Source organism: Squalius cephalus, assembly GCF_949319135.1.
Source record: "Squalius cephalus genome assembly, chromosome: 5".
Taxonomy (NCBI): domain Eukaryota; kingdom Metazoa; phylum Chordata; class Actinopteri; order Cypriniformes; family Leuciscidae; genus Squalius; species Squalius cephalus.
Genome location: NC_137126.1, coordinates 23,446,807 through 23,467,399, shown reverse-complemented (window position 1 = coordinate 23,467,399; position 20,593 = coordinate 23,446,807). Strand labels below are relative to the sequence as shown.

At 36.6% G+C, this 20,593-nt stretch overlaps 1 protein-coding gene and 1 long non-coding RNA gene across 4 annotated transcripts in view; one reads left to right on the top strand and one right to left on the bottom strand.

The window, feature by feature from the left end:
- Positions 1-20,593, top strand: part of adamts3 (ADAM metallopeptidase with thrombospondin type 1 motif, 3) — a 164,971-nt gene that overhangs the window by 46,752 nt on the left and 97,626 nt on the right. The gene's annotated exons all lie outside the window — the stretch shown is intronic.
- On the bottom strand, positions 11,840-14,099 carry LOC307158731. Its single transcript, XR_013821270.1, has 6 exons — positions 13,897-14,099; positions 13,462-13,515; positions 13,225-13,285; positions 13,065-13,124; positions 12,886-12,983; positions 11,840-12,675 (listed from the first exon to the last, which is right to left on the bottom strand). It is a non-coding gene; the product is annotated as an uncharacterized lncRNA (long non-coding RNA).

Sequence of the window (20,593 nt, the reverse complement as noted above, 5' to 3'; positions counted from 1 at the left end):
CTAAGGTGTTAAATTTAAATTCAAAATTAAAATTTGTCTAAACCCGTTATTCATTTTTTCTATTTTTGATCTGAGCGCACAATCAGAAAATCGGAAAACTAGTTGTTATTCGTTTTTTCATTTTAGTTCAGGTGGTATCATGTTAGAATAAACTAACTAAATAATGGAAAAACAAGTCGTTTTTCATTTTTTTATTTTTGGTTTTAATTTGAAAAAACGATTGAACGAATGATACACGGGGCCTATTTGTAAAAAATTATTGTAAAATAAAAATAGGCTGATTTAAAAAAAAAAAAAAAAAAAAAAACGACCTTCCAAAATAATCCGGCGGGCCAGAAAATATTGCTGGCGGGCCGCCTATTACCGACCCGTGCACTAGTGTATGGTATCAGAAAATGTCAAGCTGAATATAAAAGGTGAGACGACATAGTGAGGTAAAGAGAGCTGTTATCTGAGGACGACTTAACTGAGACTTTTTTTTTTTGTCAACCTTAGACCGCTTATGGTGGTAGTACAACAATTTTCCTTTTTGCAGTTTAAACTCTTCAGATTAGAATTTAATTGATTTTTTTTGTCTTTTCTTCATTGCTGTGCTATACTTTAGAGAATGCACTGACATTTCTAACATCAAAACCTTTAACAGATCAGATAACAGAATCTTTAAAGGGAGATTTCACCCAAAAATAAAAATTCTGTCATCATTTATTCACCCTCATGTATTTTCAAACCTGTATGACTTCATTTCTTCTGTGGAACACAAAATAAAAACTAATTTGAAGAACTGTTTTTGTCCCTCTTCTCTTTCAGAGAAATGTTTAAAATATGTAAATAATTTTACTTATGGGTGTAATATCCCTTAAAACATCAAAATAATCATATTAAATAGAAATGGCTGCTGAATATTATTATATTTATAGGAAAAGTACATCTTGTGTTCAAAATTCAAACAGTTTGTAAACAATCAGTTAACAAATGAATTTGCTCTTTAAAATTGTACACAAATTATGTGACCATTCAAATACTTAAAAATAAAACATAACAATATAGCTTATTTTAAGCATTAAAAGCTTATTTGGTGTTGCCTTTTTCGGCCCAGTGGCTCCAGAAATTCGTTTTGGCCAAGAATTTATTAGTCTTTTCAATTGTTTATTTTTTTTCTATTTTTTTTCCCCCATAGTTTCAGGTGTTTCATTAGGCTGAAAGAGAGAACAAGGATAGCTAGTATTGTGGATATTAGTGCAGATTTACTTCTAAAGCTTGTTGCCCATCTGTTGTCTCCAATGCTGTAGACCTTGGGTTCACTAAGTGAAAGCTCCAGAAGCAAGGACAGTTGGCTTCTCTGACACATTAAGGATCAGCAGAGTAAAGCTATGTGGTTACACAGTGAACACAAGGGCTTAAATTGTGAGTAATTACATCCCTGAAAGAGCCAATCCAAAGTCCCCTCCTCTTCCATTGTGCTGTCAAAGACTTCAACATAAATATTTTCCCACATCAAGAATAAAAGGCCTTTAAAGTGCCTTTTCATTGGACTAAATAGCTTTAGCTTTAAAAAGCTAGCTTTTTTGTTCTTTCCCAGCCTACATGATCGTGAAGACACATAAACATGTCAGATTTGCACTAGCACTTCTGAGTAGGAAGTTCTTAGAGTATTAATTGGTATAAACAAAGTCATAGAAGATGATATTTACATTTGCCTGGAAGCGGATGGCATCATCTTAGAAAACACTTTGTAGTTTAGCTAATTAGCAAACTGTTGGCGTCTATGTGCAATTGCCAGAGTTTTCATCATGAGACTATTGGAAATGTCTTGATCAGGGATCTTAGCAAAGTAATTGACTAAAGCAACATTATGTTATTAAGCGTCATTCTCATGTTCACAAGATAGGAAACATTGTTTAGGCTTTTAGACTGGGGGAATTTTTATGTTCTTGCTTATCTAGCACTGTATCTACTCTAGCACTGTTAAATCTTACAAAATACAAAATAAACAACCAAAAGGGGATGAGATGAGTCTGTCATGAAAATATTGTGGTCCATTAAAGAATGAAACAGGTCTTCTAGCTTTACATTCTGGTCCTGTATGATGTGTTAAAATGTAAAATGGCATGGCTAAGAGAACCCAGAGCCTATTGAGACAACTATTGCCAGTTGCAGAACTTCATTTGCATAACACAAATACGGCAGACATAATAAGTAGTCTTAGAATAAGTAAGTCTTTAATAAGTGCAAATTTCAGCATACCTTTAGGCTAATTCGGTTTGAATATCCTACAACCATGTTTGACAGAGGATATAAAGCTGATCTTGCCCGGGGCACTCACATTTTTTAAAAGTAAATGCTTTGGAGCAGAAAACCGGAAACATATACCTGCTTATATTATAATACTGTATGGTGAGAGGGAATGAATTTGGTTTTTGGTTTCCATAATTCTTCTTGAAGGTTTGCACCATGAACGATTCTGATCCTTGAGTCAAAGAAAGAATTGCATGCTTCCATCTTTTATTCTTGGGTAAAGCATTTGTTGTAGTGAAATATTAATGTTTAATTCAACCCTGCATGATGGGAAATGGACTTCTCAGCTGAGGAGCTACTCAAGTTTATTAAGCTAAAAGCCACACAATGAATTCTGATAAATGGCTAATGTAAAGTTTTTAAAAAACTAGCTCATGAATATCAGCTATTGCTCTTGTTCAGCAATATGCACAACTTTTAAACAAGTTTTAAATTGAACCACTAAACAGAACTTCTTATGCCAAGTTTGCCTTTTTGTCAGATAGACAGAGATATATATGTACAGCCCTCCAATTCTCCATCGGTGAGTCTTTTCTTTTCGAACTTCATCTCCTGTCAGTCAAAAGGAGAATATTGTGTCAAATGTGTGGTGCAATTTACCTCTCAAATGAATTGTTCTGTGAAATGAATTATTAAGGCACTGTTCTTTTCATATTCCCTTTTGAAAATAATTTGTAATAGTTGATACATTTTTTCCATGAGCCATTGTTATAATTATCCTAAAGTCTTGGCTCTGAAAGTGTGTCAAGTCGAGGACAACCTTGAAAGCAGTTTCACAACATTTGAATGTGTCATTAGAGTAGGGAAGTTACTCTGTTAGTCTCTGTCCCATTGAATCACCCCTGCACGGCTGGACTGGCCATTGGGCATACCGGGCAAATGCCCGGTGGGCCGACGTGCTTTTTGGGCCGATATATCTCATATACTTTTTTTTTTTTATTATTATTTTTTTTTTTTACGGCCCATAAAATGTGTACATCGGCGGGCCATTCGTTTTGTTTTGTTTTGCTTGCGTTTTGGGTTTGTGCCGGTGTAATGCATTGGTCAAAAAAAGTCAGTGTTAGTTTTTTTTCTGACAGACCAGCCCATGAAACACGTAGATCAGCGGCCCATTGGTTCTTTCCTTGATTGACACTGGGCTGGCCCAATCACAACTTTAAACGAGTGAGCGAGCGTGCAGCAGTGTCAGTGTGTAATATCTGCCAGAATAGTCTGCGAGATGGAGAAGAAACGCAAGGAATGTGCAGATAAATAGCGTGAAAAAATAGAACCAGGCCCTTAAAGCAGACGCTTTATGTGTCAAAATATATGTTTTCTGACCTTCGTCAGCTCCAGCGGCAGATGATGATAGTGAGGACGGAGGATCAGGAGAGAGATGAGAGAGTGTAGAGCCTGCGGTAAGCAGAACTACTTTCAAAACACTTAGGCTATGTCATGATGGAGTGTAGGAACCCATAACCCAGTTACAGATTATTTCCACATCTGCATAGTTGACGATTACCATGACAGGCGTTTGTAAACCATGTTTTCCGCCAAAATAAAAGCTTGATGCAGTTTGCGTCAAAATAAAAGATCATGTGCTTATCTCTTTCAAGTATAGAAATTGTTACAAAACTAATTATGAAAGTGTCCTTTATTTTTTAGTGCATTTGTTTTACAAAATATGGCTATTACTGTCATTGGATTAATATTATAACTATTATATAGTAGGTGTAATGTAAATAGACACTGTAACTTAAAGAGGTTTGAATTTTTATTTGTTTAATTTGCACACTGAATATGGGTTGGAGCTTTTAATTTTGAACTCTCAAAGTGCACCAGATTGATGAATTTAACATTAAAATGCACAAAATTTTCTCACGGGGGGGCATGCCCCCGAACCCCCCTAGAAGAACCAAGGTCCACCCACCACAGTTTTAACAAAAAATCCTTTAAGAAACACTTGTATTGCTATGCCAGTGCCGCTTATAGCTTGTTTTAGGATTCACCACTGTGGAGTATAGTTCGACTGTATTAATAAATGTCAAATTTGTACTTATTTCATCTGTAAACTCTCACTCGTTCCTATACTCACTCATTACATGGCATTAGTGGTTTTAATGAATAGGAGTTGGTATTGAAGACTAAAATTTACTGTTTAATGTTATGTATTTGTATTATTTTCTTTTATTCATTATTTCATAATGTATTTTGTCAAGCCAGAGTTATGCATGTGTTCAGTGCATGAGGAGACTATAGATAGCATGAACCATGTGAAGATCATGTCACATGAGACAGGTGGATGAGCTATATTTTGTACAGGGTGTGTACAATGTACATGTGTTCGACTGATGCAGATGTAAACAACAGAGATAGTTTCTTAATATGGAAGTGAATTGCGCCATGTGTTCGTATGACATATACGTTTTATTTTTAAAGCTTAAGCTACATGTTTGTTACCTTAAAAGGAAGCTGCTCTGTAATGTATATAAGCTCAACCTTACTGTACCACCTCAGAGAAACAAAGCTATGAGAAACAAAGCCATATGGATGAGAAACAAAGCTATGAGGGTAGAGGCACAGGAGAAACAAAGAATGGAGAGAAACTTAGAAACATAAAGCCAGAGAAACCATTTACATCTAGTATGATGAGAATATAAAGAAATGGAGAACAGAGAAATCTGGGATGAAGACCTCTCATGTGGCCTTGTTCTTATGCTTGTTTCTCTCTGTCTGACACATGATACATAATAAATTCATATCTCTTGGCAAAGGTAACTGGTGTAGCTTCCGTGATTCAACCATAAAGGGGAAAACATGATTTTTAAATCTACAGTATGAAGATAATTAAGGGCGTGCAAAGATGGGTGGTGTTTATGATCATATAGTGGGCCGGTCTGGGCCAAAATGCCCAGGCCGATTTTTTGTCCCAGTCCAGCCCTGCACCCCTGTGCCATGCCATCTGGCAGTGAAACAGATCTGGTTTTAGTAACATCCCATAATGCCCTTCTTCTTTCCTGTCTCTTTAGCTTTGCTGGAATTAGATACCAGCAAATAGACAGAATTCTTTGAGTTCTTGGCCCGTAGAATGATGTCATAACCATTGCGTATTTTATTCCATAAGTAATTTATTAACAGGAATAAAAGAAAAGAGGGAAATCTTCAAGAGCTGGCAGAGAATCATGCTCAGTGACTGAAGTTATCATCCAAGAATGTATTCCTTTTGAGACACTATGTGGATATATTATGCAGTAAGTTTCTTTTCATGCCCCTGCTTATATAGCTTCTGGCTTTTATGCAGTTTTAAATTAGTAGAAACCACCTGCAAGGCAGGAAGACTTTGCATGTGTGCTGTTATCAGCTGGTTTACTTTATTGAAAGGTATTTGTGAATGTAAATGGACTGTTGTAAATGTTTATTCTGGAGTTAATGGTTTTTTATGGACTAATGTTTATCACGTGCAGCTCCTAATGACATTTTTTTACTTTTTCCATTTGCTTTCTAGCAATAATTGTACTTTTTCAATGCACCTGGCTTAACTTATTCAAGGCTTAATATTAGGTTCTATCTGCATTTTCATCAATGTGGCCACATCTGTTTTTGTTTTTCCCTTCCCCTCCCCCCCTCTCTCTTTCTGGGGGGGGGGGGGGGGCTTCCTGCATTCAATGCAGTATTTGGAGAGGATAGCACACCACATGAGGTTTTCATGAATTATAGACGTTCATTTGTTTACTTTCACGGTGCAATGTGCAAGGTTGACAGAAGGCCTTTGAGAGCTGAATCCAATGACACCAACTGTTTTTATATTATATTTACAGCATAAACAACAATATATAAGCATGACAGGTTGAATGACAGCATACAAGTGCTCTCCTCTTTCCCCTCCTGACTTTCAAGGATATTGTGTTTTGAGACATTGGTGATAGCTGTCATATGCCCTATCAGTTTCACAGATGTTTGAAAGCCTGTCATGACAGCTTGAGTACACTTCTGATTTTAATAAAAAGCATAACACACTTAAACAGTATCATATGAGCAAAAGTGCCTAAAGTCAAATCACAGTACTGGTATTTAATAAAATAGCACAAATGTAAGTGGAAAGTTGTTTTTGTACAACAATAAACTTAGAGAGTATTTTATACCAATATATTGGAAAAAAGGCCAAACATAAAGCTTTGCATGTCGCCAATCAACACACAGACTAACATTTTGGTTTGACATGTACATAATCTGTACATATCAAACGATCTGTAACAAAGCAATAGTGACACAGTAAAACCTTTTTTACTCACATAAGTGTGTTGCGCTGTTCCTTTCGGATCCAGTATAGAAGGCACAGCATTGTTTTTTAATTTCAGGCTCTCTGCAAATCCAATGCAGCTACTGTTTTTCCACAACCTGGGACTGCACAACATCTTGCACTCTTCAAAGGCATGTTTATCGCTTAGTTGCTCGATCCAGTGTTAGCATCACATCTGTTGTTTACCTACTACTACTAGTCGTGCTCGAATCAGTGGGCAGCGCTACTGAACTTAAGAGTTTGTGATGTCACCAACCCGGGAAGAAGCTTATTGTAGTCCCTACCAGCCGTTTGTTGTAGAGCCCTGCATTTCAGCCCGAGCCCGACGGGCCCCGACTTTTTTACGCCCCTAGGGCCGGGCTTCGGGCCAATTTTCACGTCATAGTTCACATGCGGGCCGGGCCTCGGGCCTTTTTTGAGTTATCCTTCTTTTTATATTTTTAGACATTAATAAAAAAAATATGAGAAATTGACGTCGACGATAGAAAAACAAACATAGAAAGACATTTAATAACCTCATAACTTTAATAATCTTATAATTATTTACACTGACATATGATTGACATGACAGTCGCACGCACGCACGCGCACACACAAGTGGTTTCCCGTCAGCGCAACCAACGATTCACCTCATGTGCAAATAATGGAGAATATTAAGAGAAAAATCGCGAGTGATAGAAGAGAGGACTGGGTTAAAATCTTCCACTGTGGATGCTATTCTTTTTCTCCACGATGCTCTGTAAGAGACTATTCTAACTTTTCGTTTGATTGGACTTTATTTTCGTTTAAAGGGACACTTCACCTCTGGGAAGATGAATGTGTATTTAAAATAGGTCATTTAAGTATAAGAAATGTGAAGAAATTTTTCAATTTGGAGCTTTCTAGACTGAGAAAAGCCAGAAAATGTATTTTTGGCTTATGTGGATGAAAGACAACAACTCCCAGAATGCACTTGCTTCGCTGCCTTAGGAGGCCACGCCTACCGGTAAGGGAGCGCAGTTGAAAACAAACAACAAGGCTAGCCTACGTGATGAGTTTGCCAGGGATTTAGAGATCGCCGAAAATGTCCGGGATTTGGCTTTTGCGTTCTACAGTCGCCATTCATTCATTATGTTTACTGTGGCGAGCAGGACGAGGCTGACGGCCGCGGGAGAACGGCGCGAGACCGGTGGCGTCATTACTGAGACGCGCCGGGTCTCGCATCTCTCACGGAGGAGCGGGAATTTTCTTAGCAATGGTAAAACGCACATCAACCGATCACTTGTTTAGCGTTCATGTTAGGGCTGCACGATTTGGAGAAAAAACCTAATTGCGGTTTTTCTGACAAATATTGCGATTGCGGTGCGATTTTCGATTTTTTGGGTTTTATTTATTTTAAAGCTTGAGTAAGCAAACTGTACTTTGTATGTAATTTATGTAATAAATATAACCTTATTGTAAAGTGTTACTGATTAGTTATACACCGATTCAGACGTCTCCTGAGTTCACTGTTGGAAAGATCAGTTGTTTTAACCATTCATTAAAATGAATCGGTTCAAAGGAGTCATTAGTTCACGAATTGGACGTGTCATGCGCGTTGTGTGATTATCCCAGCAGTTAGGACATGGACATCCAAGATTTCTGTCAACACAGAAAACATTTCATCACTGGATATTTTTTCCGTTTAATTAAAGAGTTTTTTTTTTTTTTTTTTTGTCAGTTAAATGTCCGGAACGCTTTTCAGTTCAATTTATTTAGCACAATTCACACCCAGCGATAATTCAGAAAAAAAAAAAATTCTCCGAATGATCCACATGTAACTTTGGTCTTCCGACCTTTTACCACCGTGTCGATTTATTTTGATTAATATGTGCGAGGGAGAGAGAGCAAGACAGCGCTTAGTTTGGAGACGGTGAAGTCTTGTTTACATTTTCGCCTGGCTCCGAAGAGAGAGAGAGAATGCGCGCGCGCGCGACCGGCTCTCTCTCTCTCTCTGCTCGTTCTTTCAGTTAAACATGCGCCCTGTCACTCACAAGCGCAGCAGTTCATCTACATTACTCACCGATCAAATAAGACTTTGGCGGGACAAAAATTCACTTTGGCGGGCGCTAAAACAAGTTCAATGCAGAAAATTCATGCGTGAATTTAACTTAGTAGGCTACATGACCATGCACTCGCACAAATGCGACCACATAAAATTTTAACTCGCACATTCTCAAAAAATGGTCGCATATGCGACCATTTTGGTCGCAGTCTGGAACCCTGGTGTCGGTGATGATTTTTAAGATGCTGGTATAGATTGGTAGTGTTTCTTCTGGATCTGGCCACGGCACGTCGACATATTTTAGCACTCTTTTGCTCCACGTCGTTCTTCGCGAATCCAAAATAAGTCCAAACAGCTGAAGTACAAGTGCTCCCCCGCTTCCTCTCCCGTCACCGAAGAAGTGCCTTCGGCCATTTCTGCGCAGTTACAAGCTTTTTCGAGGTACAGGTTGTGTGTTAGCTGCTTTGCTGCTGCCAGAAAGCCGGTGCACTGCATACAACCTTGTAACTTTCCAATGCCATTTCTAATTGGCCAGCAAGCCAGGAACGCGAGATTCGACCATTTTGATTGGCTAATAGGTTTGTCACTCAAATGTCAGAGGCGGGGGAAAAAACCTCAGACTCCTGAGGTTAGGTTATTGCGGGAGTTAAAACCTCAATATCGATGCGATAAAGGTTAATCGTGCAGCCCTAGTTCATGTAAACACTACATTCAGATTCACCAATCGGAATGAATTCAGTTAGACTGAAACAAAAGGTGTGCATGTAACTTAAACAATGACTGGCGACCGCAGAAAGCAAAAGCTGAATCCCGTACATTTTGAACGATCTTGCCCGCCGGACAAGTCCGGGAAAAGGAGGATGGTAACCCCTACTTACTCAGCTTTCTCCTACTATTAAGCTTTCTCCACAGAACAAGAGCCTGATAGCTTAGCTTCCAAAGAAAGACGGCTGACACTGTGTACATTCTGTGAGTGAGATCCAACCCTCTATGGGCGGGCTGAAAACATGCGGAACAACGCCATCTACTGGCTGTAGTCTTTAGCCTCTGGCCAGAAAATCCTCCGATGACGCAAAATGACGATTTTTGCGTCATCGGAGGATTTTTTCCAGACAAAAAATACATAAATCTCTCGTCTCAGGGGGATATGAGGGTGGAAAGCAGGGTAATTCGAAAATACTACAGGTTTTCTACTAATACAAAGCTTAATGCTAAATCCTGAAGTATCCCTTTAACTGTTGGAAACTTTTGATGTTTTTCGTTTTTCGTTCGATTGGACTTTATTTTCGTTTAACTGTTGGAAACTACTGGAAAAAAGAATGGTCATGTTCTGTGGTGCATTTTTGAGGTAAGATAACCTGCAAGTTTGTTTTTTATTTATTTTATTTAATTTGTTTAGATTGACTATTGCTCATTTCGTTTGCGAGCGCTGTTGCGAGCAGCCTGAGCCTGCCTCAGTATTTCAAAAAAAAATTACTCACTGTGGTTTAATAAATAAACATTAAACTAACTGTCTGTGTGATATGCTTGAAGTGTTTTACATCTATGGATTTTATTGTAGCTAAGTAAAGTATTAGCGTTGATTTGAGAGGCTAAATTGATCAAACATGTTTTACTCGCTGTTGGCTCGGCTGCTTGGTCGTCATTTTTTTTTTAAATACTCCCAACATTTGTCTAAATTAGCTTAATAAAGAAATGAAAAGAAAAGAAACATAACTAACAAAACGGACATATTTTAATGGCAGTCTGCCGCTGTGAAGAAAAAAAAAAAAAAAAAAAAACGGGCTCGGGTCGGACTCGGGCTGATAATTCTGATGAGCTGTCGGACACGGGTCGGGCTAGGGCCTGAGCGTCTCGGGCCAGGGCCGGGCTCGGGCCTAGATTTGAGGCCCGTGCAGGGCTCTAGTTTGTTGTAGTCCTTAAAAATCAATTTCTGTAAAAGAAAATATCTCCCTTTGCATTGAACTTTGAGAGTTGTAACTTTGCAGATGTTGTTTATGCTCAAACACCAACATTACAGACTAACTAAATTTAAAAAACGTTAAATGATAATCAAGGACCCCTTTAACTAATGGGACCTTACTACAAAGTAATACCAAGATTTTATGTAAAATAAATGCAGTCATAACCTCTAGGCACAAAAAAGAAAAAAATGCTAATTAATTATAATTCATCAAAGAATCCTGAATTTTTTTTACCACAGTTTCCTTTTTTAAAAATTTTTTTTTATAAATAAATAAATATTAAGCAGCACAATTGTTTTTTAGCATTGATAATAAGAAATGTTTCTTGAGTTTACATGGACCCTAATGATCTAATTGTAACCAGACTAGTGTCAACTATGTCAATGTCAAATTTATTTCTAGAGCACAGTTTGCAACCAAAGTGCTTTACATTGATACAAATATAACAACATTCGAAACAAAACAAAACCAAAACAATACAGGAGATGATATTAATCTATGATACATATACATATACAGCCAGGTTTTTTTTTTTTTTAGCTTAGATTTAAAATCAGAAAGTGTTTGAGCAGTTCTAACACACAGTGGGAGGCTATTCCACAGTTTTGGGGCAATAACAGAAAAGGCCTGATCCCCTCTCAATTTTAGTCTGCTCTTTAAAACAAAGGAAAGAAGCAACTTAGGTGAATGATTAGTATGCGAAAACAGCGGGAAACTCTGTGTATTCATGCAGTGTGCACATGTCAAAAAAATCAATTCCGATTTGAAGCTTGTGACATAAATATGTGCATCAACCCGATCACTTTATTTAGCGTTCATGTAGACACTGTGTTCGGATTCATCAATATGAATGAATTAATTCTGATTGAAACAAAAGGTGTCCATGTACTGAAGATGCTGAAAATTCAGCTTTGTCATCAAAGGAATAAATTACATTTTAATTAGGGGTTCAAGCATGAAATGCTGAAACCCTACACTGTTAGACTTTTCAAGGGTTTTTTACAGTAACTTACTGGCAACACTGTTGCCAGTAAGTTACTGTAATTAAGAGTTACAGTACCAAACCGTATTTCAGTTTTGTGTAAATACAGTGCATTACTGTAAAAACTAAGCTAATCAGTACAGTGCATTACTGTAAAAACTAAGCTAATCAGTACACTACTGTAATTATTTTTATTTGTACTAAATATAAATTAGATTTTATAATTTTGATATATGATTAATTTTATTTTTATCCTACATAAGTACTACTTTCATACAAACCAATTAGACAAAGTTATCACAAAATACCATTTTTTTATTTAAAACATTTCGTATATATCACAAAATAAACATGCCAATGCTGGAAATGATGTGTGAAATTTTTACACATTAATGAGTTTAGAGACAACATTTTTTTTGTGTTAATTTTAACTCATTCATTGTGTTAATGATTTTAACAAAGTAAATATGTCAGAGAGGTTAGCACAAAGATGTGTAAACGTGTTAAATTAACACATTATGTGCTGTCCTTCACTGCAAACATTTTTGAAAACATACATAAAACCATAAACAAAACATTAGCATTTGACTAAATGAATGTAGAGTCATTGGTTGTTTAGCTTATACAAGTATTATAATGAAATATCAATCATTACATTCATAAAACTGCAGAATATAAATAAATTTTTAAGCATTCAAAAAGGAAATGTCCAAAACAGGACAAAACACAGTTCTTTTCACAATACATGACACATAACCCCACCTTCAAAATAATTTCACTTATTTCCAAAAATGTGTTGGATTCATGTACACTGGTGGCCAAAAGAAGTATTTAAGTGTCTTAATGTTTTTGAAAGAAGTCTTTTTGATGCTCAAGAAACATTTCTTATTATTATATCAATGTCTGACTGTCTACTCCATCTTTTCTACAGCATAGGAGTAAAAATCATCATCAAAATAATCTTTAAAAAGCCAACACAATGTTTTTGTCCACCTTTGTGAATAAATGAACTTCTCCAAAGATTGGTTCCTGTTCAGAACTTGATTGACAACATCAGAATGTTCCCTGGTCTGTGTGCGTGTCCACAAACACAAATGTACTCAGTCCTTCAGAGGAGATCCCGGTTCCAAAACTATATGAGAGAGAGAGAGAGAGAGAGAGAGAGAGAGAGAGAGAGAGAGAGAGAATATTAGTGTCACATTATTTTTAACCTCCTTTTTTGTTAATTTTTATTATTATTTTCACAAAAACTTCAGAATATATATTTGTAAACAGCTTTTGTCAATAAATAGCATACAAAAGAACTAAATTAAATTATGCCAGATTAAATTTTAATACTTACAAATCCTAAATTCTGGCCAAAAATGCTGAGATCCATAGAAAGAACGACTGAAATCGATGATTTTAGCCCATTTCAGCTTGTCTGCAGTGAAGGGGTACCTGTTTGAGACAAATACACAGTAAGATACATGCAAGAAATCACTGTGTGATGATCGTTCTCCTTCCTACAGTATAACCCACCTGTGCGCTGATATTAGGACCTTCCTAGTCAGGTGGGACTGCAATGGTAGAGTCTTCTGGCTAATAAAATATCAAAATAATGCAAAAATATAAACTTAAGTTGTTTAGAATGCTAGATTTGGTATGAATGAATTAGTGAGAGTTTTACTGCAGTGCTTACCTACATTTAATCTGGTGAGACTGAACAAAGACAATGGTCCATCTTCTGATTGGTTCATTTGCTGTGTAATAAAGTTAGACATAATGCAAAGGTCACTTATTTGATATAAAGTTTAGAGATTTTATAAGATATTGTAAGCTACCTAGTCTGCACCAGTGGCTCAAAGCAATTTTCACATAGCGTATGCTAATCATTTCAGCAAACATCTCAAAATATATCACAAATGGGCTGCTTTACCTCCGGAATCTTGCTAGAAGTCACTGGCGCGAATTGGCGCTTTGTTGCAGTTGCCTTTAAACACAAAAATGGAAGTATATATTAAATTCCATTAAAAAAAAACTATAATATGATATAGTTTGAAAAATAATGCTAAAACTATAAAGGTTCTCATCAGTAGGCCAACATTAGGCTATAAACAGAATTTCACATTAGTTTATTCACATTTATTGTTTATGTAAACGCGTTGCTCGTTGGCATATTTTAACTCGACAATTCAATCTAACAAAGTGTGTAAAATGAAACGTTAGCTCAGTTTACCATGGTAAAGTTCGTTACCGCCATGTTGACGACGAGTAACGTTAGGCTAACGTTAACGTTATAACAAAGGTTAAACTGGGCACAATCCTGTCAACACACACAGAAGGTTGTTTTTTTGTTTGTTTTGTTTTTTACCTTGCTTGCTGATCTCTCTCTCGGTGAAGTGAATTCCGTCTCTTCCCCGGGCCAGACACGAACGTCGCGATCCAACAAAACACAGACCCCATTACCTACACTGGATGCTCTGACGCGACACGACAAATCCCAGACAGTGATGCGCCGCGGCCGTTATATTTCTGACGTAGTCCGATACGAGTCCAAGCGCTCGCGCTATTTCTGACAAGGGACAAACAGGTTTGCATTTAAAGGTCCGGTCGCTTCAATGTGTCCAATATAGACAGCCTCTGGCTATTATAGCGTTGTAGACACGCGGTGTAAGGCAACAATTAGGAAATAAAAAGCACGGTGGAATGGTGCCAGCCAGAGAGGCAGTTACGTCAAATACAGTAGTATACAGCAAATTTAAAAAATACAGTAAGTCTCTGTATGTGGTGTTAGACGTCACAGAAAATCCCCATGATGCAATGGGAATCACAGTTATTTACTGTAAAGAGAAATAGCAGTATAATACTGGGGGATTTAAAGTAAATAACTGTAGAAATTACAGAAAAGTCTAACAGTGTATTGTAATTGTAAGGATTTGTAAAACGCATCGTGCAGGCCAAACCGTAAGGCCTAGAGACTTGAAACCTGGCCAGATGGTAGGCCTCAATTTGGGGACAACCAATCAGAGTATGACCCCGATTGGCCCATAGGTGGCGCTACAGCAACCAAAAGTACAAAATCGCTCATAATGCTTAGACCGTTTGACCCATCCAATTTCGATTTAGGCAGGAAAAATTTTCTGCTATGTCAAATTTTGTCCAAAACCTACTTTTGCGAACTAGTCCCTGGTTTTTGGCCCGATCGGAACCAAACCAGTCTAGGACAATTCTCTGGACTCTCTAGATCAATAATTATCGAAAAAAGTTGAACTACTTCATTTGAATGGCTATAATAGGGTCACTTCAAAATGTGGCCTTGACCAAGTGTCCCCAAAAGCCTATATCTCTTCAATGAATGCTCTTAAAAACAAGTCAGAACATGTGACATAAGACTCTAAACAAGCATGAAAATTTTAAAAGCAAGACAGATTGGCCAAAAATAACTGTTAAAAAGGTGAAAATTAAATGATATAATGGCATGTTAAAGGACAATTCCGGTATTTAACACTTTGAGTCTATTTTGTAGTTTGTTTTGGATGAACAAGAGTGGTGGACAAAGAAATTTTGTCAATGGTTCCTGTCGCGACTTTTTGACTATTTTAGAATTGCCCATGACCGCTTTAGAATGGGAGTCAATGGCCATGCATAAACATGCCCTTAAAACAACCCTTAACGTTCGTTTTCAAAACTGTGCAACTCACCGAGTGGTTAGTGGTGTTCGTTGATGATTAAAAAACAAGTAGCGTAGCGAAATACAGTTTCTGTCGTGTTTTATTTGGCATTTTGTAAAATCCATTGATTTCCGTTGGAGGACTCATTGCTCGTTGATATTACTGCGCTAACGGAAACGGAAAGGATGCTGTTTACATTTGATTGTAGTCTTTTAGGTCTTTTTGCTCGGTTCTCTGTCTCTCAGAAGGCTAGCGTGAGCAGAGCAACGGAAGAGCGGAAGTTTATACGCGGTTGTGAGGTATCTGAAAAAATAGTTCCACTATAGAAAAATAAACGGATTGAAATCATATATTGCGCCGATATATTTGTTTTTAATCATCAACGAACACCACTAACCACTCGGTGAGTTGCACAGTTTTGAAAACGAACGTTAAGGGTTGTTTTAAGGGCATGTTTATGCATGGCCATTGACTCCCAGTCTAATGCGGTCATGGGCAATTCTAAAATAGTAAAAAAGTCGCGACAGGAACCATTGTCAAAATTTCTTTGTCCACCACTCTTGTTCATCCAAAACAAACTACAAAATAGACTCAAAGTGTTAAATACCGGAATTGTCCTTTAAGCCAATAAGTGGTATTTTACTGCCCCCTGCTGTTTAAAATAGTAATTTTGTCATACTATTTAATATTGTTCTATAATTCATATTTAGACTTTATAAAATCACTATTTTAACATTTACAATCACATTTAGTGAAAATTCATCTATTGAAGTATTACTACTGACAATTGTGTCACATTGAGAAATGTGAATCCTGAAGGACAATTGCAGTAAACAGTTTGATCACATCATATAGTTTAAATGTTTGTATCTACAACAGAATGTGTGTGTGTGTGTGTGTGTGTGTGTGTAGTCTTAGGTTTCTGAATAAATTCTGAATCATCTGATTAATAGTTTACAAAGACTTTGTGAAATGTTTATAGACCATTCAAAAATATTTTCATAATGACATATCCCAATAGCATTGTGTGTGTGTGTGTGTGTGTGTGTGTGTGTGTGTGTGTGTGTGTGTGTGTAAGTATGCATTATTGAGTTAACATGGAAAAACTGGTTTGCTTTAGTGCAGAAAACTGGTTAAAATCATGAAGTTTAAAGTGAAAGTGAGCCAATAAGTGGTCTTCTACTGCCCTCTGCTGGCCATTCTACTTATTAATGAAGTCTTTTCACATGTGCTTTTCAAATGTGCTCACATTCATATTTAGACACTAAAAAATCACTTATATAACAATAACTATTATAACACAATCATATTTTGTCAGTGTTTATCACTTCATTTGCACTGACACTTCACATAATTGCTAGTTATGTGGTAAATCATGGTAAATCACGCTGGAAACATGGTAAATTATAGTAAATAATACTAGCATGTAGTGTATCAAGGTAAATCATGCTAGAATCCTGGTAAATCATTCTAGAACATGGTATATCATGGTAAATCATGTTAGAATGTGATATATCATGGTAAATCATGCTAGAACATGGTCTTTTCCATCTATGATGTCAGTGGTTACATGCTTGCTAAATAAAACTTTATGACTTTTGATGCTTTTGTGCTTAAATGTCTTAAAGGCCTTAATTGCTTGAACCCCGATAAATGCTGCTTGCAGCTTTAATTATTAATTAAAACTGATTTAAACATTAAAAATATTTTTTTTTCTGGGTAAATATATTTACAAAAGCTGAATATGTCTTGTTTAAACTACTTTAAAATGTAACTACAGGTGAAACTCGAAAAAATGTAATATCGTGCAAAAGTTCATTTGAAGACTTCAGATGCAAAAGCCTCTAAGTGCCATCTGAAAATTTCTTCTAGAATGATCATTTTTATCAAGCTTGTATGTTTATGTTCAGTTATTTCACTTTAATGGCAATGCAAATGACCTATTAATTGTCATTAAAGTGAAATTACTGAACTTAAACATACAAGCTTGAAAAAAATGTAAATTTCAAATGGCACTTAGAGGCTTTTGCATCTGAAGTCTTCATTTATTTCAGTAATTCAAATTAAAATGTGAAACTAATATATTATATAGACTCATTTCATGCAAAGTGAGATATTTCAAGCCTTTATTTGTTATAATTTTGATGATTATGGCTTACAGCTTATGAAAACTACAAAATCAAAATCTCAGAAAATTAGAATATTACATGAAATCAATAATAAAAAAAAAGGATTTTAAATACAGAAATGTCGGCCCTCTGAAAAGTATAATCATGCATTGCATATGCTATACAGCTCTTCTGCATTGTTCTGTCTCATGTCTCTCATCTTTCTCTTGGCAATGTTAAGGTCAGGCGAGTTTGCTGGCCAATCAAGCACAGTAATCCCATGGTCATTGAACCAGGTTTTGGTTCTTTTGGCAGTGTGGGCAGATACCAAGTCCTGCTGGAAAATGAAGTCAGCATCTCCATAAAGCTTGTCTGCTGAAGGAAGCATGAAGTGCTGTAAAATGTCCTGGTAGACGGCTGTGTTGACTCTGGATTTAATAAAGCACAGTGGACCAAAGTCCTCTTTTCTGATGAGAGCAAATTTTCATTCTCATTTGGAAACCAAGGTCCCAGAGTCTGGAGGAAGAATGGAGAGGCACACAATCCAAGATGTTTGAAGTCCAGTGTGAAGTTTCCACAGTCTGTGTTGGTTTGGGGAGCCATGTCATCTGCTGGTGTTGGTCCACTGTGCTTTATTAAGTCCAGAGTCAACGCAGCCGTCTACCAGGACATTTTAGAGCACTTCATGCTTCCTTCAGCAGACAAGCTTTATGGAGATGCTGACTTCATTTTCCAGCAGGACTTGGTATCTGCCCACACTGCCAAAAAAAACCAAAACCTGGTTCAATGACCATGGGATTACTGTGCTTGATTGGCCAGCAAACTCGCCTGACCTTAACCCCACAGAGAATCTATGGGGCATTGCCAAGAGAAAGATGAGAGACATGAGACAGAACAATGCAGAAGAGCTGAAGGCCGCTATTGAAGCATCCTGGTCTTCCATAACACCTCAGTAGTGCCACAGGCTGATAGCATCCATGCCACTCCGCATTGAGGCAGTAATTCATGCAAAAGGGGCCCAAACCAGGTACTGAGTACATATGCATGATTATACTTTTCAGAGGGCTGACATTTCTGTATTTGAAATCCTTTTTTTTTTTGATTTCATGTAATATTCTAATTTTCTGAGATTTTGAATTTGGGGTTTTCATAAGATGTAAGCCATAATCATCAAAATTATAACAAATAAAGGCTTGAAATATCTCACTTTGCATGTAATGAGTCTATATGATATATTAGTTTCAGCTATTAAGTTGAATTACTGAAATAAATGACTTTTTGCACGATATTCCAATTTTTCGAGTTTCACCTACTACAAAGCCTTTTTAGAGAGTAATCTATTGTGCATTAATTATGCTGTCAAATGATACATTTTCTGCCGGAGACTAAACTTATGAGGCCAAAAATACAAGTTATTTCTCATAATCAAACATGACAGCCCAGGGTTTGCCACGTCTTGAATTGTGCACAGAATAATTGAACTGCCGGAATTAACTCACCTGCCCAGTGTACGATCCACAGTTGGCCAGTACATGTTTGCCCAGCTGCATGTGTTTTAGTAGGTATTAATTTCATACAATATAATTTCTTAATATATATTTTCTTTATATTCGTAGGCATCTTTCAATATTTGGATCCTGTTCATTCTAACAAACTGAATCATTAAGAAAAAAGAAACGTTTGACATTCAGTATATTTTGATTGTGAGCTGCAGGCTGGGTGACATGAATGGGATAATAATTAAAACTGATTTGCTTCATACCTGCTTTCACTGTGGAAGAAAATGAGAATTGACACCAGAGATCACAGATAACATCAAGTCTCATTAGGATATAGAAAATCATTTTTCTCTCCCATCTTAATGGATTCAGTGTATTTAATAGCTAAAAAGTTGATTCTGTTTTATCTGACGTCTTCAGAGAACTTTATAGAGATATACAGAGAAATTTACCGAGGCCCTTTGAACAAACAGAAAAAGATAATAATTTATTAAGCTCACAATAAGATACTTATAGTCGTAATTAAAAATTAAAGATCACCTGACTGCCTCAAATAAGGCAGAGAATGTTCATGATGTACAGTAAACACACCATACTCCAGCTTTAGGAGGCCGACATTTGCTAACTCAGCTGCTCTCGTTTACAAGCGTTCTCCTAATAAAGTGTCCTAATAAAGAGTTAAAGTAGCTGCCGGCACGTTAGATCACAGCTAGTGGTGTTATACTTGAGCACCACGTGGAAGAATTCCATCAAAACTGCCTCCTGCAGAATCTTTTGATCCTGATGCTGTTTGTTATTAGCACACTGTTGCCTGCTAATTCTTTATACTTCCAGGGAAGAAACACCACCTTCGCCCATCAAAGAGATGGCCGTTAATCCTCACGCAAGTTTTCTGTAAAGAGAGCAGAGGGATCTATTTTCTAAACCAAGATAGAATAGGGGGAAAAAAAGCTAAATCCAATCACACTGTTCGTGTCGAGAGACACTGCATAGATCCCTTTTACATCCTTGAATAAAACGGTAATTGGATTCATAGATGGTTTTAGCATGCCCAATTTGTTTATCAAATAATTTCAGAGTAAGCGGATTTCATGATGATAAAGGGGCTCTGTAACTGTCAACTCAATTTGTTCATTTTGTCCCATTAAGAATGCTTTCATCATGACAGCGTGAACATTTTTTACATTCATTATACTTATATGTAATCATGCAAAATAGTACTTTTATGTAGAATCTTTCTATTTTAAGTAGACACCCGTGTAGACTTTTTCTCTGAGAACAAAATGAATGTAATTTTCAGCACTCTAAAATATGGTGAGCACATCTGATAATAATGTAAAATCAAAATAATGTAAAACGAGTTAAACCAAGGCTCATGATCTTCCAAATGTTTCTTTGTGCCATCATTTTAAAATATGTGACCGTGGACCACAAAACCAGTCACATGGGTAAATTTTTTGAAATTGAGATGTATACATCATCTGAAAGCTGAATAAATAAGCTTTCCATTGATGTATGGTTTGTTAGGATAGGACAATATTTGGCCGAGATACAACTATTTGAAAATCTGGAATCTGAGGGTGCAAAAAAATCGAAACATTGAGAAAATCACCTTTAAAGTTGTCAATTTATGTTCACGATTGTGCTGCATTCACTCACAAAAATAAATGTTTTATATATTTACGGTAGGACACGCACAAAATATCTTCATGGAACATGATCTTTACTTAATATCCTAATGATTTTTGGCATAAAAGAAAAATCTATAATTTTGACCCATACAATGTATA